The sequence below is a fragment of the Pinus tabuliformis genome, chromosome 8 (genome assembly GCF_031772625.1).
Source record: "Pinus tabuliformis cultivar Carrire ecotype Pingquan chromosome 8, CPIR1, whole genome shotgun sequence".
Taxonomy (NCBI): Eukaryota; Viridiplantae; Streptophyta; class Pinopsida; order Pinales; family Pinaceae; genus Pinus; species Pinus tabuliformis.
Window position 1 is genome coordinate 101,107,065 of NC_142294.1, and position 15,526 is coordinate 101,122,590.

Below are 15,526 nucleotides of genomic sequence, written 5' to 3' on the forward strand. Positions count from 1 at the left end.
CACTCAGGAATGGTGGACCAAAATGATACAGTTGATACTGTAATTAAGGGCCTTTGGTCAAGTTTTTCATCAAAAAACATAAGTCATCATGTACAGGAAAATTTGATGCATCCAGCATGACTGAAGAAATATGGACTGAGCCAACTCAACAGAAAGATTCGGCCACTAAAGCAGCACTGACAGTTACAGATGACAGGGCCGAGAAAGCTACAGCATGACAGAGCATAAAGACACATCATTCAGCATTTATTCAGGACGCTCAACCGACTCAGTGGCCTCCAAAGGTCAAAAAGGTCTTCTGACAGAATTAAAAGGCATTCATTTTGTATTTAAGAGCAGCAATAACTTCCTTATCTGCTATTCTGTAAAGTTGGTAAACATATTTACTTCTCAAGTGACTCAGCGGTTCAGATATTTTGTGTAACCGATTGTATATATTCCCCCTCGTACAAGCTTGCAGGGGTTGTTGATTTTCTCTTCTAGAAATCTTATGCTGTAAATGTTCAGAGGATTAATACAAAAGCTGATGGAATTTCCAAAGTTCTGGGTTGTCTGAGGCGTTGTGTGTGTTTGCTGAATGCTACAGGATTCCTGCATATTTCATGGCACAATAAGTTTCCTTTAAACTCTTCGTTATGTGTTTTATTATCTCTTCATAACCCATTCATGTTCTATATTTCACAGTTAATGGCAAAGAAAAAGAATAGTTCCAGGATTTATTCATAGAATACCCTGAACTCAATCTATGTTGTTATAAATGTTTTCTTCAGTTATAGTTATAAGGGTGTAATTCTTAATTGCTGCATCTCCAAACTATATCTTTCACATTGAATATTGTTCAGGAATTCAAATCTGCTCCTGTGCAATATATCTTTTCCTCACACTTTCAGCTTAGTGGAAAATTCTTAATTGCTTTTCACTGGTTAAACATACTTCATCATCACGATTTCACGTTTGTTTCATGAAATTTTTAAATGGCCCTGCAGTTCCAGTAACCCAACTCAATACTTCAAACAACCTGTAGCCACAGACTCCATTGCCCAATGGACTTAAACTATCTGAAAATTTACACCTTAGGTACAGAAAGACATCACTCAACCAAAACATTAAAAAAAACTGAACTCATAACTAGCCTAAAATCTCCACAGAACAGAGATAAATCCTAAAGAGAGAGCCCTCTCTGATTACAGTTTGGCTAGGAACTGTAATCCAAAGCTTGGTTAGTGGTTACCCCGGCCATATTCCCTTGGGAGTCAAAGGGAACAACCTGGGTGTTAACATATAGTGAGAGGGAAATCCCACTTATATTTTTGTAAAAATTTCAGACATTGGGTCGCTATATTTTAGGAGATATGATCAATGGAATTCAAGCTTCTTGAATGCTCCTAGAATTGCGCATCAAATATGATTGTCACTATTGGTAATTTTGTTATAACTTTTCATATATGAGGTTCCAAAAGTTGAAAATTGAACCATAGTGAGGAAAAATCCCACTAATCATATGGCTCATATTCCATAAATTTTTTCTTCTACAATTTAGGAGATATGCATTGAATCATCCGCTATACTAGTTTGCATGCAAAGTGTTTGATGAAATGCTTAAATGGTTCAATGATTCATTACATGCAATCTGTTTGCTGAAATTCCCCAATAAGTATGTTGTTTGTGGTTGGGAATAGTGTTGATATGTGAAAATATTGTTGTATCTAATATATGCTTATTTCTATTTAAAGAGTTTGTTATATTAGTTTGCATGTAAAGTGTTTGAAGAAATGCTTACATGCAAATGTAATAGTATAGTGATTGTCGAAGAAAATGTAATAGTATGGTAATTGTTTGAAGAAAAGGTTGTTCTTTTTGGATGGGATAGAATTTTTGTGTGATAATATTGTTGTAGTTGATCTATTCCTATTTGAATGCAAATAATTTGAAGAGTTTCATGCAAGGAATTTGAAAAGTTACATGCAAGGAATTTGAAAAGTTGCATGTAAAGAAATGGAAAAGTGGCATGATTATGCGGCATGTTTTTAGTTAGTATGTTAAAAGTGGAATAATTACAATGTTTTTTATTTGATCTGTTGGACACCTAATCCTCTAAGGGTTGGTGTGGAAGTTGAATACCCAAAGGGAGTTCAAGGAACCACTTGGAATATGAAACCAAGGGTCGCTCCTATGTATTATAAATATGTATCATTGTGAATAAGAAAAGAAATCTAATATTTATATTTCATATTGCCTTCGCCATGTATGTTTTTAACATGGTATCAGAGCCAGCGATTGCTGGTCCTGCTCCATTTTGAGCCATTATTTTCTTCCCATTATTCTCTGCTTTCTGCATCAAATAGTTTGGTGTGTGTACGTTGCTCTAGGTGATGTAATGAAGTGAAGGCTGGACCGTGCGATTATGTGTTGAAGAGTATGATATGTTGAAGGATGATGATGTTGTGCAGTGACTTTCTGGGTGAGCGTAGACTGTGTGTTGGATTCATGCATATGTTGGTACGTAATTTGTCAACTGTACATTGAATTTTTTGGTTCATTGAAATTCTTTGATGACTATGCATTGTCCTGGTTGAAAAGGCTAATAATGTTGTGTTTTTTAAATGTCGAGTGTTGAGTGAAGGTCGATACATGCTTTGAGTTTCAGTTTCTTTCAATGGGCATATGTAATGGCATGATGGTGGTATGATTCAACTTTTCCTTACCGCAGCCTTGAGATACCTCCTTTAAGTTATTTAGAGGATAGAGCATTAGTGTGCAGTTATTATTTGAAAACCTGGCATACAATGCTTCTAGGCTTTCCATTTTCCATATTCCATTCAGAATGTTGTGGTTAACTTCTGCACAATCGATTCATATACAACGTTGTCTCTGTCCTGCGACCCATATACAATGCTTTATGTCTCCATATACGCTTTCTGTGTATTCATTGGTATTCATTGCCTCCACCTATGACTCTTTTAACGTTGTATGATGTAAAGCCATAATGCCATACCACCAGTCATAACACCATACCGGTATTCATTTAACGTTGTCTCCATATACAACATGGTTTCCGTTTTATACCACTATTTGCAATAACTATACCATCATTGTCTTCTAGTGTTATGTTTGGAACACTGTGGTATAGGCCTTCATACGCACAATGCTCGACCAGCATAAAATAATCCTCCACAAAGGTCTATAGTCATTCCAGGTCCGCAAGGGTGTCCATAGGAACGCAGATCTCGGCAATAAGAAGCTTCTCTGTAACTTGGGTTATTGAAGAATAATTCGCTTCAGCAGAACCAGTCGAGGCCTCCGTGAAATTGGAGCTATTCTCCTCCTCGTTTTGAATAGAGGCTCCAATGCGATCATTTGAAAAGTTGAGGAGGTCGTCTATGTGAAACGCCTTTCTTTCGCTGTGGAAATTCACATCCATTGTGATGTTGGTGGAGTGAAGTGTTTTGTGGGCATAACATCATTGTTGATGGTCAATTCGCACTAGTTAACAAATCGTGGGCCTCTACAGATAGTTGCATTTCCTAATGTTATATGAGCATTGAATACAATGTCTCAAATGAAATGGGAAATGTGAGAGAGTGCTTTAGCTACTGGAGTTAGCCTCAGTTTCTTTGACATAGATCTAACAGTTGGATTGGAACAAGATTGTGGCTCTTTGAAAGCCATAACACTGAACGATACTTGCAATATCCTACCAAGTCATATTCAGATTGGGAATGAAAAATAGGTGGATGCAAGGGGATTTTAGAGGCCAACCAAATCTACCTCCACGTTAGTACGTTAGTATCCATATGTGGAGTTGAATGTTTCATTTCTCTCAGCAGGAATTGTATTTCTCTTCAACATTTTCTATTTGGTGAAATGTAGAGATGCGACATCATTTTACTTCCTGTTAAGGTAATGCCAAGTGTGAAGTTGCTTGCCGAGTAGGAACAACCACACGACTTGAACTCCCATCTTGAACATATGAATTGTATTGCTGATGAGTTGAAGCTTGATTAGATAAGCCATCCAAAAGTAAGGGGTCAAAACCTCCAGACATCGTGTTGCTCTGCTTGGAAAGATTGCTTATTGACTCAACCAAAGCAAGCTCCAATCCAACCTTCCCATTTTCATCTAATGGGGTTTTCCAAGATGAAGTTGTCCCATTTGATTCAGGTCCCTTAGAAGTTGAAAATGTTTCCCAATTGTTTGAGACAGATGATGTGGCTGAGGGACCAGTGGATAAGGCTAATGCAAATTTGTTTTCCTACTCTTTAGAAGAAATAGGTGCTTCACTCAGATTTATTTAGTCAGGTTTCTTCTCCTCATTCTTGGAAAATTTGATTTTTCAACTTCTTCCTTTGTGGCCTGCACACACTTTCCAGGTTGTGATCTTCTTATTCAAACAATACCCATCGATATGCTTGGGCCCCATGGTAATGTTGGATAGGTGATAGCATTTCAGAAAACATTGATTGAAGAAAGATACTCTTGAAGCTCTCGGATATTTTGTGTGCTTTTGATCAGGAATTTCTACACCATTGAAGTCTCTTGGCTCTTTAGCTTTAATAGTGGGATCATGATTGTTATACATAAAATGCTCGTTCAAATTTGAAGAAATTGAAGAGAAAACAGAACCTGGGTAGATGACAGTGATGTGGATAGTGTAGTTTATTCACATGAGAGTTTGGATGTAATTTTAAAATTTGTTGAATGTTACCAACAGCCAGAAAGTAGTATAACTTCAAGGATTTCCCTACTATAATTAGGCACATTTAATTTTGAAAAATATTGCATTGGTAGCTATCTTCCTTTACAATTACATTTGTGGTCATTTATTGACTTGAATTATTTGAACAATGACAAAAATTCATGGACTATTGGAGTTATTAGGAACTCTAATCGTGTCCACCAATGACAACACAATTGAAATCAACAAAACTACTCTTGTTGACATTCAAACTTGTCTGCAGCATGCACAAGAAAAGGTATAATTTTTGGAACTTGAATCTCAGCTTCAGCAAGAAGAATTACAACAATGAAGTCAACATTTTGAAACTTTTTATGTTTAGAACATTGAAACAGACTCTCATAAAAAACAAATTGATTCAGATCCAATGAAAAATGAAGTAGTAGAATTACATGCAGATGCAGAAATTCAATCTGCACTTCTCAAGCCCATCATCAGACCTTGGGAAGAGCTTGTCCATAACAAGCACAGAACAGGTCTTGGATATGATAAGAAGGTTTCCTTTCACATTCCAGATTATTCCAAGCCCATTCAATTTCAAAGTGTTGGGTTCCTTCATGACAATTCACCTTCAGATGTTCCATATTCAGCTCCTCTTCCACATCAGGAACAACATATTTTTAATGCCAACACTGTGACCGAGTTGGCCATATGAAATATCATTGTTTTGATCTTCATCCATGTAAGCACTGTCATAAAACCAGTCATTCTTCAAACAGATGCTTCAAAAACAAGTCTCCTTTAAGAACAAAGATTCATCTTGGATGGATCGCTTCTTGGCTTGAGACCTCCCTTTTCAGGTTGAGGTTCTCCCTTTTTATGCGGGGTGAGACCTCCCTTTCAAGGTTGAAGGTTTCCCTCTTCAAAACGTAAGGAGCACTTCCTCTAGCAGAAGACTTCAACTTCATGCCAAATTTGGAAGAGTTCCAGGAACTGCACTAAGCATTCCAGTATTGGTGGTCATCCTTAAAACACCCCCTTATACCAACATTTCATAGAGCACATTCAACCTAGTGTTTCCATGCATTTTTTGCACATTTTGTATTATATCTCTCTTCTTGGACTCATACATACCCCTTCGGATTAAGGGGGGGAATGTTGGACACCTAATCCTCTAAGGGTTGGTGTGGAAGCTGAACAACAAAATGGATTCCAAGGGACCACTTGGAATATGAAATCAAGGGTCACTCCTATGTATTATAAATATGTATCATTGTGAATAAGAAAATAAATCTAATATTTGTCTTCCATATTGTCTCCGCCATGTATGTGTTTAACATGATCTCATACAAAATGTGTGAGAAATGAAAATCAAGTTTTGGCAAGTGTGGTTAAATTTAGTAGAGCTTTGGAGATCCCATGTCGATAATTGGACATTGGATATCGGGCCATTATAGTAACTTCCTTCTTCTACCTTAGTGTGGACCATGGATGGTAAGGGGGTATGTTTAAAATATTTTTGAATCTTTGATAAGTTCATGATGTGAGTATGTGACTATAAGATTGCATGAAGAAATGATCTTGTTTTAAGATGGTGGTACTAACCCAATATTTGTTGAGACAACTAATATGAACTTGAGTGCAAGTGGGTGATAGTTGTAGTACTATGACTAATGACTATGAGTTGATTGCAGACTATGACATGGTTGTTAGTCTTGGTTAAGGTTTATTTCAAATTAATAGACACGATGTCTTTATCTTTGGAACCTGTGACTAACATATGTGAACAGGTGCAGGGTAACATGCTTAGTATTAGCATGACAAGGTAATAATTGATTTATTTACATAACTAACAATTGGGTGAATGTGATATCACATAATAAGACTCAAATTTCAGCAAGGAAAAAGGTAAAAGAAAGGAATTGGGTTAGAATTCCTTTCGCTACGTTTGGAAACTACGATTCCAAATGAATGAGTGCTTTGCATGAATACAAGAAGTTTTCTTAACCTTGATTTTGTCTGAAATTATGTGGATATGTGCTATATTCATGAACATGTATTTGACAGGTTGTTACCCTAAGGTTGATATTTGAGATAAGAGGTTGAGTTCTAATTTTGTAAAGGCATGAATAAACGCATGAGCTATTGCTATGTGATTTAGGGAATCACAAGGAAAAAGAGTCCACCATAAAATCTTGAATAAGGCTCAAGCTGGGATTTTATTTATGAACCATTGGAAGCACTGGGAAATCATGGGTATTGAGTTATGGTGTCTATTGGAAGTTTTTTTCTTTTGGTGTTTCCTGATTTATTTTTTCTTAATTTTCAATTTTTACTATGATTGGTGCATGGCCATGCCACTTTATCTGTGGTGTTTTATTATTTTTTGTATTTCTATGTTTTCTTTACCTTTTCTTCTTATTGTTTCTTTTTATGTTTTGAGGGTCTTGGGAATTTGTTGGGGAAAGAGGAAAACTAATGGAGCTTGGGGAGAGCTAAGTGGAACCCAATAGGTAATGTAAGACCTAGATGAAGCTCAATGCATGAATAAAGGGGTAGATGAAGGCAAGAGTATGACAACTAGTTGGGTTGGTTGGGTCCATGGGGATAAATGGACATTAGTGGGGCTGTCATGATAAAGATAAAAGAGAAAGGTAAAGTCAATGGGCTTGAAGTAACATATGCCTTGGCTAAGTTGGGAGCTGTTGTTCTTAGTGTTATGCATGTTTTGCAAGGATAAAAGAAGTTCTCTTAACCGTGACCTTAGGAATAATTGTAATTGCGTTGTGACCATGATTATGTTGATTCTTATATATATATGAATTCCATTGTTTGACAGGGTCGTCAGAGGTCACTTTTGTGGAAGAATGATTGTTTTATGCAAGTGAATAGCATGAAAGATTCTTGGTTTGATGAGGAATCAAGTGGGAAAAGTATCCTTGGAAGATATATGAGGTTAGCATCATGTGCATATGATTTTGATATTATGTTCTTATAACTATGTTTATGTTTATGTTATGGATAGGTAATGTTGAAGGATACATCAGCAAAATGAAAGAAGTGTGATTTGTGACATGCTAGTACAAGCATGGATAGTGGAAGGAACCAAAAAACTGAGGTTTGAGTTATGGATGAATGCAGTAAGGTGTGGGAAAGACACTAGAGGCAAGGTTTCCTGGTAGAGGCGGTGTGGTCTTTGGATATGAAATACCACTATTATACATGTTGTGTTGTGTACGTGTTATATTGTGTCATGTGTATTGTGTATGCGTTGTGTTATAACATGTGTATTCATTGTGTTGTATCATGTGTGTGTAAATGTCTTGTGTTGTACATTATGTGTATGTGAATGTGTTGTGTTGTACACTGTGTGTATGTAAATGTGTTGTGTTATACACTGTGTGTGCACATGTTGTATAATGTGTTCGGATAAGAAGGCAGAGCAAGGAATTGATGAAGAGAAGAGAACTAAAGGGGATTGGTTCTAAGGTTCCCTAGAGGTTATGGGTTGAGTTCAAATCTCTAGATCCCTATAACAACTTGGGTTCCCTGCAGGTTGTGGGTTGGAGGCTTGTAACAACTTGGGTTCCCTAGAGGTTGTGGGTTGAGGTAGTAGTTCCTTGAGCCCTAGACAACTTGGAAAGAGACTAATATTGAGTTGTTGATATTGAGGGTGGAGACAATACAGTCTTGGGATGCCCTTGTTGATATTAAGTGTTGATATGGTGTAGTCTCTGGATTCATTTGTTTCTTTGGGAAACTGATAATGCATATGGAAGAGAAGATAAGAGAAGGAAATGGGTGCTTTCCATGTTTGGAAACCGATCCAGTGTGTGTACGTGCTCAAAGAGAAGAGAAGCAAAGGAATTGGGTGCTTTCTGGGTTTGGAAATTGATCTAGTGTGTGTATGGAAAGAACAAAGAAGAAAGGAAGAAGAAAAGAACAATTTGAAAGATAAGTATCAAGATTTTATTTCAGTTTTTTATTTTAAAAATTATAAACATAATCTAAGATTCTAATTTATGATGGTCAAGTTTTGATCTAACCAGATGTGATATTTTTATATATGATGATTTGGTCAAGAAGCTAATTTGAATTGTGATAGGAATCAAATAGAATTGCAATTGTCACCTTATTAATGAGCTACCAATGAGGTATGATTTAAATTTATTACAATTCCTTTTGAGTGTAATGGAAATTATGTGCTTGGTACACGAAAGAATGACAAATTCCCAATTTGGGTGGTTGGAACTAACTACAAGAGAGTTAGAAACAACAATATGTTAGTAAATAACTTAAGGTGCAGGCCATTGTGGTACACTAGTACCCAATAGTGTTAATTGATTTCCATAAGCATGCTATGATTGGTATGATGGCTTTGAGGCAAGGGGTATTCCTTAGTTTTTGGAACTTATGATGGGAGGAAAAATTTATAAGGGATGGATCACTTGAGGGGACTGGAAATCAGAGAAGGGGATGTCGGGGAACTTGAGAGATGAGTGACTGTACGGAAAGGGGTGACCAAATTTCCCAAGGGAATGAGAAGCAGAGAAGGGAAGCCCGGAGAATAATCTGCTTTTGGTCAATAACATTACTGATTCGAATCAAAAGCACATTAGGAGTGTGCATGGAAACAATGAGCTGATAATTGTTCACTAAGAGAACAAGTAACGCAAGGATTGTAGTGTTAGAATTGGAGGTAGACCTTGATCTTAGAAGTGGATTTTGGACTTCTTGGGAAGGAGGTGAATTCGTGGTACTTCTTTTGAGGGTGGAGGTGTGAGCCTCTAGATTCCCTTGTTGCTGATGCAAGCATCATATCCTTTTATTTTTGGTTAAAGAAAATGTGCATATGTAGATATGTCTATATTATTTGAAATATTGTATGAATTTGTGTTTATAAAGCTCCATAAATAGTATGTTTATTTGTTGGTTGAAGAAAATGTTCATAAGTATATATGTGTTTGTCATTGTAAATACTGCATTGAGCTAGGTTTATAAAGCTCAATAAGTAGTATGTTTGTCATGTTTCAGTAGTTTTCATTGTAAATAATGTATCAAGTTGTGTTTATAAATCTCCATTAGAAATGTGTTTTGATTGTCATAAGTGTCATATAACACCGAGGATGGTGTCCCCCCGAGGGGGAGGGGTTTGTAACGGCTATGGGTTAAGTTTCCATGTAAATAAATAGGCATTACAAAAGGAAAAAATCAAACCAAGGTCATGGGACACATATTCCAAGTTTAATGAGGGGAAAACATTAAATTAGTTATCACTTGTGGTTATTATTTTCTATGGAAATTGGCATTGGCATTGGAAAAAGGATAAAGGAAATAAATGGAAATTTAGTATAAGAAAGAAAATAAAATAGGAGAAAAGAAAGATGAAGAGACAAGAATATGCATGCAATGGAAAATGAAGGAAAACAAAAGGAAAAATAAATTAAATAAGAGAGAGAACATTCTAGCACTCTCTCTTGGAATCTTTGGACACTCTTGGAACATCCTAACATTCAGTTGAACATAGAGGAATTGTGACTTGGACTTCGAGAGACAGAGCATTTTGACAAAATAAAGCAAGCAAGCAAAGCAATTCGTGAGCAGTAAAGAAGAAGGTTGGAAAAGAAAATACAATAGGAGAACATTTCAGGTAACAGGATTCATGTGTGATTTCCTTGTTATGATTTGAATGCATGGTACCTGAAATTGGTTATTTGGTCACTTTGTTCTCAATTTACCTAGATTGAAAGTGGTTTCAGCCTTGCCTTGCCATTTCTTAGATAACCATGATGTAGTGGGTTCCCTATTTTGGTTGATATTTGGATGACCAGTAGACTTTGGATCCTGGTTGAGGTGGTCTTGAAAAAATTCCGAAGGGTTGAGGGTGGAGATGGTGTTTCTCCTAGAACCCTTGATGGATGGGTAGAGATAGGAAATTCCTCTAGGTATGGACAAGAAATTTAGAGGCATCCAAGCTTGTTTTGGTATTAGTGATTTTTGGACTAAGTGAGGTGAAATCACTTTGGTTGAGGGTAGATGTGGTTTAGCTTATGGATTCCCTGGTTTGTTTTGTTTGGTTTATCCCATGTGATCCCGCATTCATGCTTGGAATATGGAATGAGGATGATTGGCTGAAAGAAATAATTGGTTCAGCCCAATCTATGGTCGGGTGGTACATGGAAGTCCTTGACTTGGTTGGCTTTATGCATATGTTATTATGTGTTATTATTTAATGATGATCTATGAGCACAAATTTTGGTTTAACGTGTGATTTTATGACTCGTTTGTCATGGTCTCATTATGGTTTAATGTTGGTTACATGTTGTTGGGTGTGGAGCTTGATTATCTTCTATATTCAAAGGTATCGTCGCATTGGACCTCAGTTCGTAATGCGGCGGCAATGCCGCCCGTAAAATATATGCTACAGAGGGGGTCTAGGGGGGGCGACTGCCTTGTAAAATGTTGTAATTTCGTAGTCAATTTGGGCCATTCATTAGGAGGAGATCTGACAGTAGATGTTATGTTTATTTTAGGGTTTTTTCCCTAGAAGGCACCTCCTCGCTATATAAGAGGGAATTGTATTGTGTATATGTAGATCTGTATTCTGAGTGAGGAAGAGAGAGGAGATTGAGAGCAAAGAGGGAATTATACTGGATCTGATGTAGGTTGTATCTCTTCAGTTTGTTGGATACTATAAAAAGAAGGACTGGTTGTTTCTCCATGTACGTAGCCCAAACTGGGTGAACCACGTATATATGTGTCTCTTATGCAATATTTTATGTGTTCCATTGCTCTGTAATATATAATTTTCTAACACATGCATGGTATAATTCTCATTATATGATGTGCTCTTGTTATGGGTTTATTCCATGGTTTGATAGGCTCTTGGTTATTTTATATGAATACATGAGCTAATGTGAGTTTGTTGTAGCTAGTAAGAGAAGGCAGTAAGCCTTCTTAATGAACATCTGATCAATCTAATGAAAACAATGAAAAAAATATGAATCCATGACTTACAAGTACCATGGTCACAAAATGTTTATAAAAAATAATAACATGTGCAGGAAAGTTAGACCCCATTTCCGTAATTGGAACTTGGAAGTTGGTTCATGCATAGTAACTCTCAGCTCAAGTTTACCCTAGTGAGTAGGTCAAAGTGGGTTAATGTGGGGTGGTGTGTTACACAATTCATACCTTTTCCTATTAGACTTGGTAGCTTTAGTAACAAAAGCATTTCCAACATTGATGAATATATTGCTTATCTATAGGCATTTAAGTTAAATGAATTAGCATTCATTAAGCATTTATACCTTGAAACGTTTTTTAGTCTCATCTTAATTCTATTGGATATGATGCACTCTTTAAATAAAGAAATGTAGAAGGTGGAGTAGACAATCAAGCTTTACCTGATACCCCTCAAGTTTTTCATGAGGATATTGGTGCCCTACACAATACCAACAAGCGATATAAACAGCATGGACATTATATTGTAAGTGTTGTCTCTACCCCACAATAATCTCAAAATAGTACTTCTACATCTAGAAGTCAATCTACAAGAAAAGAACTAAGGAGAAACAATAATGATGGTGTTAGAGAATGTTGTGATGGAAACCACCCCAAAATCAATCTAGAAAAGACTCATGATATTGGAGAAAGTTGAAAGAGAAAAAGAAGTAACACACAAGGGAATACCCAAGATATGCTTGTTGTAGCCTAATTTGACCCTCTTCAAAATGCTAGGTTACCTCTATGGTTTCTTCCTCATGCAAACATTTATCTTCTTACAATTGGTTTTACTCGACCTCCTAAACTCATATTCGACTCCTTATATTCAAACCTTAGTCAGAAAAAAAAGGGTTAATCCATTAAATATATTAAAAGAACGCTTAAACTATGAAGAATGACAATAATATGTAAGTTGTGTTATTCAAATGACATCAAATATCAATAAGAATGTGTGTGTATTCCCCGATCGAGGTGTGAGCAGGATAGAGTAGGCCCCACCCCTACCAAACAATTAATATGATGATTGAGACAAGGTACTTCACCACCCTCCACATGCATGAGGCACATGGAGTGGTGGCTTCTCTCATGCCTCTACTTAATGACATTCAAGAAGGTGGAAACAATAACCTTGAGTGGAAAGTTTCAGGTTTTCATGCTAGTAAGTTTGGTAAACTTTCTGTTAGTAATCTATGTTTGTTTCCTCCTTGGTCTGAGAAAAATTGCGTCTTGGGAGAGGTTCACTTCACGGTCCTTCACCGGGTGTCGACTCATCCACAATCACCTCAAACCAACACTCACGAGTATGTTTTCGGTCATAATATTTGTCTCTCTGCGGCCATGGCTAATATCCTAGTTTTGATGATCTCTTTGAAGAATGGAACTATTTTACATTGGATGGTTTGGAAGATGGTCCACTGGAAATCATATTTGGAAATTGAAGAATGGTATGAGGGTTTATCTGTTTGCTTTACTCCAGTGTCTATTTATTTTGGAATTCTCCTATCGCATATGGGCATTTTGTGGGAATGGCCTTTGTCTTGTTCTTGGTCAGCCTCTTGGCCTTTCCCTAGGCACTATGGTGTTGGTTTCCTTTCTAATGTTGGTAGAGTAGGTTTTGAGGCTTATGGTTTTCAGTATGAGAGTATCTTGTTTAATTCTCATGGCCTTAGTTGCGTAGGATAGAGAGGGACCCTTATCTTATGGTTCCAAAAATATTTATATTTTTGGGTGGAAATCTGCATAAGAGGGAAACATTGGGTTCTAATTAAGATGAGCTTCCTACATATGGTTAATGTGGTAGGTACCCTAGTCTAGTGCAACCCATCCTCGGGTTGGCTAACAGGGTCTAAGTCTTCAACCACCATTTATTTCTACAACCATCAAACCATGGCCCGTGTCGCTGCAGGGAAGGGCAAGGGCACCTAGGGCTCTTGTGGTCGAGGAAAGAAATATCGAGGTGCGCTTAAGTCTCATCTCCTTAAAAAATCTAAGGGTAAACCTCATGACCGCAAATATATCTCCTGTATAATCAACAAAGCTACCTCTGCGTACCATGAGGGTAGTTCAACCCAAGTCTGTCAGCTGATAGAAGATTGGGAAGCCGAGCTTAACCAACAAGCTAGCTTTATGGATAGTGACATGGAAGATTAGCAATCTTTGGTGCCTGAACCTAAACAATCATGGGGAATAACTTATCAGTATAAGAAAATTGTCCATCTGTATTGGATGATGAACAATCTCTTGGTGAAAGCTTTGGTTCATATACCTTCTGGTTCGACCTCATCTTCCCAAAGGCACCCGGATTACAACAAGGATCTCCAACAAATCCAATTTGAGCTACAAAGGAAGAATGGTTGCCTTAGCAACATTGAACAACATATCCCATGTATCCCACACTCTGGGCTTCAAGGCTCAAGTGCGAAGGATCCTTCTCATTTTGATTCAACTGATGATGAATAGTTGGATGTTTCTTGTTTAGTTTTTGTATGTAGCAATCCCATATTTTATATGCTTATGTTTATCTAGAATCTAGGAAGTTTAAGGACATACAAGTTTATTTAGCTTGGATTGACAAACTCATACTATTTTTCTTTTGGATGGCTTATCATGTTGTTAGGTGGCCAACAAATCTAGTTTCCCTTGGGGTAGGTTGAGGCCACCTAACCACATAGTTTCTAAATGTAACCTACCTGTTTTTGAAAGATAATGAAAAGAAAGGTCTTATCAAGCTTACAAAAAAAATTAAGAATGTGTTTTTATTATTATTATTTTATTGTTTTAATATTAATAATTACATATAAAAAAATATACATATATGCAATAACTAAATGATTTACATCCCTAATTAGATATCATAATAGCACATAATTAAACTTATTAATAATCATAATCATAATTAAGAGGTCCATAAAAGGGGGAAAGACATCTACAAAAGGGGGGAAGGGGGGGGGAGAGGGTGGAGGGAATAAATAATAAAGATATATAACTAAAATTCTTCTTTATAAACCTTCTGATATCCATATGTTTAGGGGAGTTGACTTTTGAAATTACATATATATATAAACCACAATTTTACAAATTTTAAAAGTCTTTTTTTTGAATACCTATAAATATTATCATATTATTATGATAATATTTCACATTGTGCATGTGTTATCAGGTCAAACAAGAAGGTTAACTCACCAAATACTTTCCCACCTAATATGAATATGAGTCGTAAATCAATTTTAACTTTAAATGTTGGATCCTATTGAAGCTTAGTTTTCTACATAAAAAGTCTCTCTCCCCCTACCCCGATGGGTATGACATTTTGTATATAGAAATAGGGTCAAACAAGAAAATTAATTCAACAAATACTTCCCCACTAGATATGAATATAAGTCCTAAATCAATTTTAATTTTAACCGTTGGATCCTATTGAAACTTACTTTTCTACATAAAAATTCTCTCTCTTCTTTCTCTAATGGGTATGACATTTTGTATATAGAAAACATATATTAAAATCCTTATAAAATTAAAATACATGAGATTTCATCTATTCAAGTTAGTTCAAAAGAAATGTTAATTTATGAACATGTTCAAGTTTGATGTAATTTCCTGTCATTCATCATTCTCTCACAGTAGTTTAAAAACTCAAATGCCTTCTCCTCCGAATGTCATTATAAATTATCTGTTAATAAGTTTATTTGAATTTCATTTTTATTTTTCTAAATTGGAAAAATAAAATGTAATGGTGCATTCCAAATTATCGTGTACATGTTAAGTTAAATTTTTACCCATGTTTAATGAAAGATAAAATTAAATAAAAAGAAAGTAATTTTATATGCCATGTAAGGCCAGAGTTAA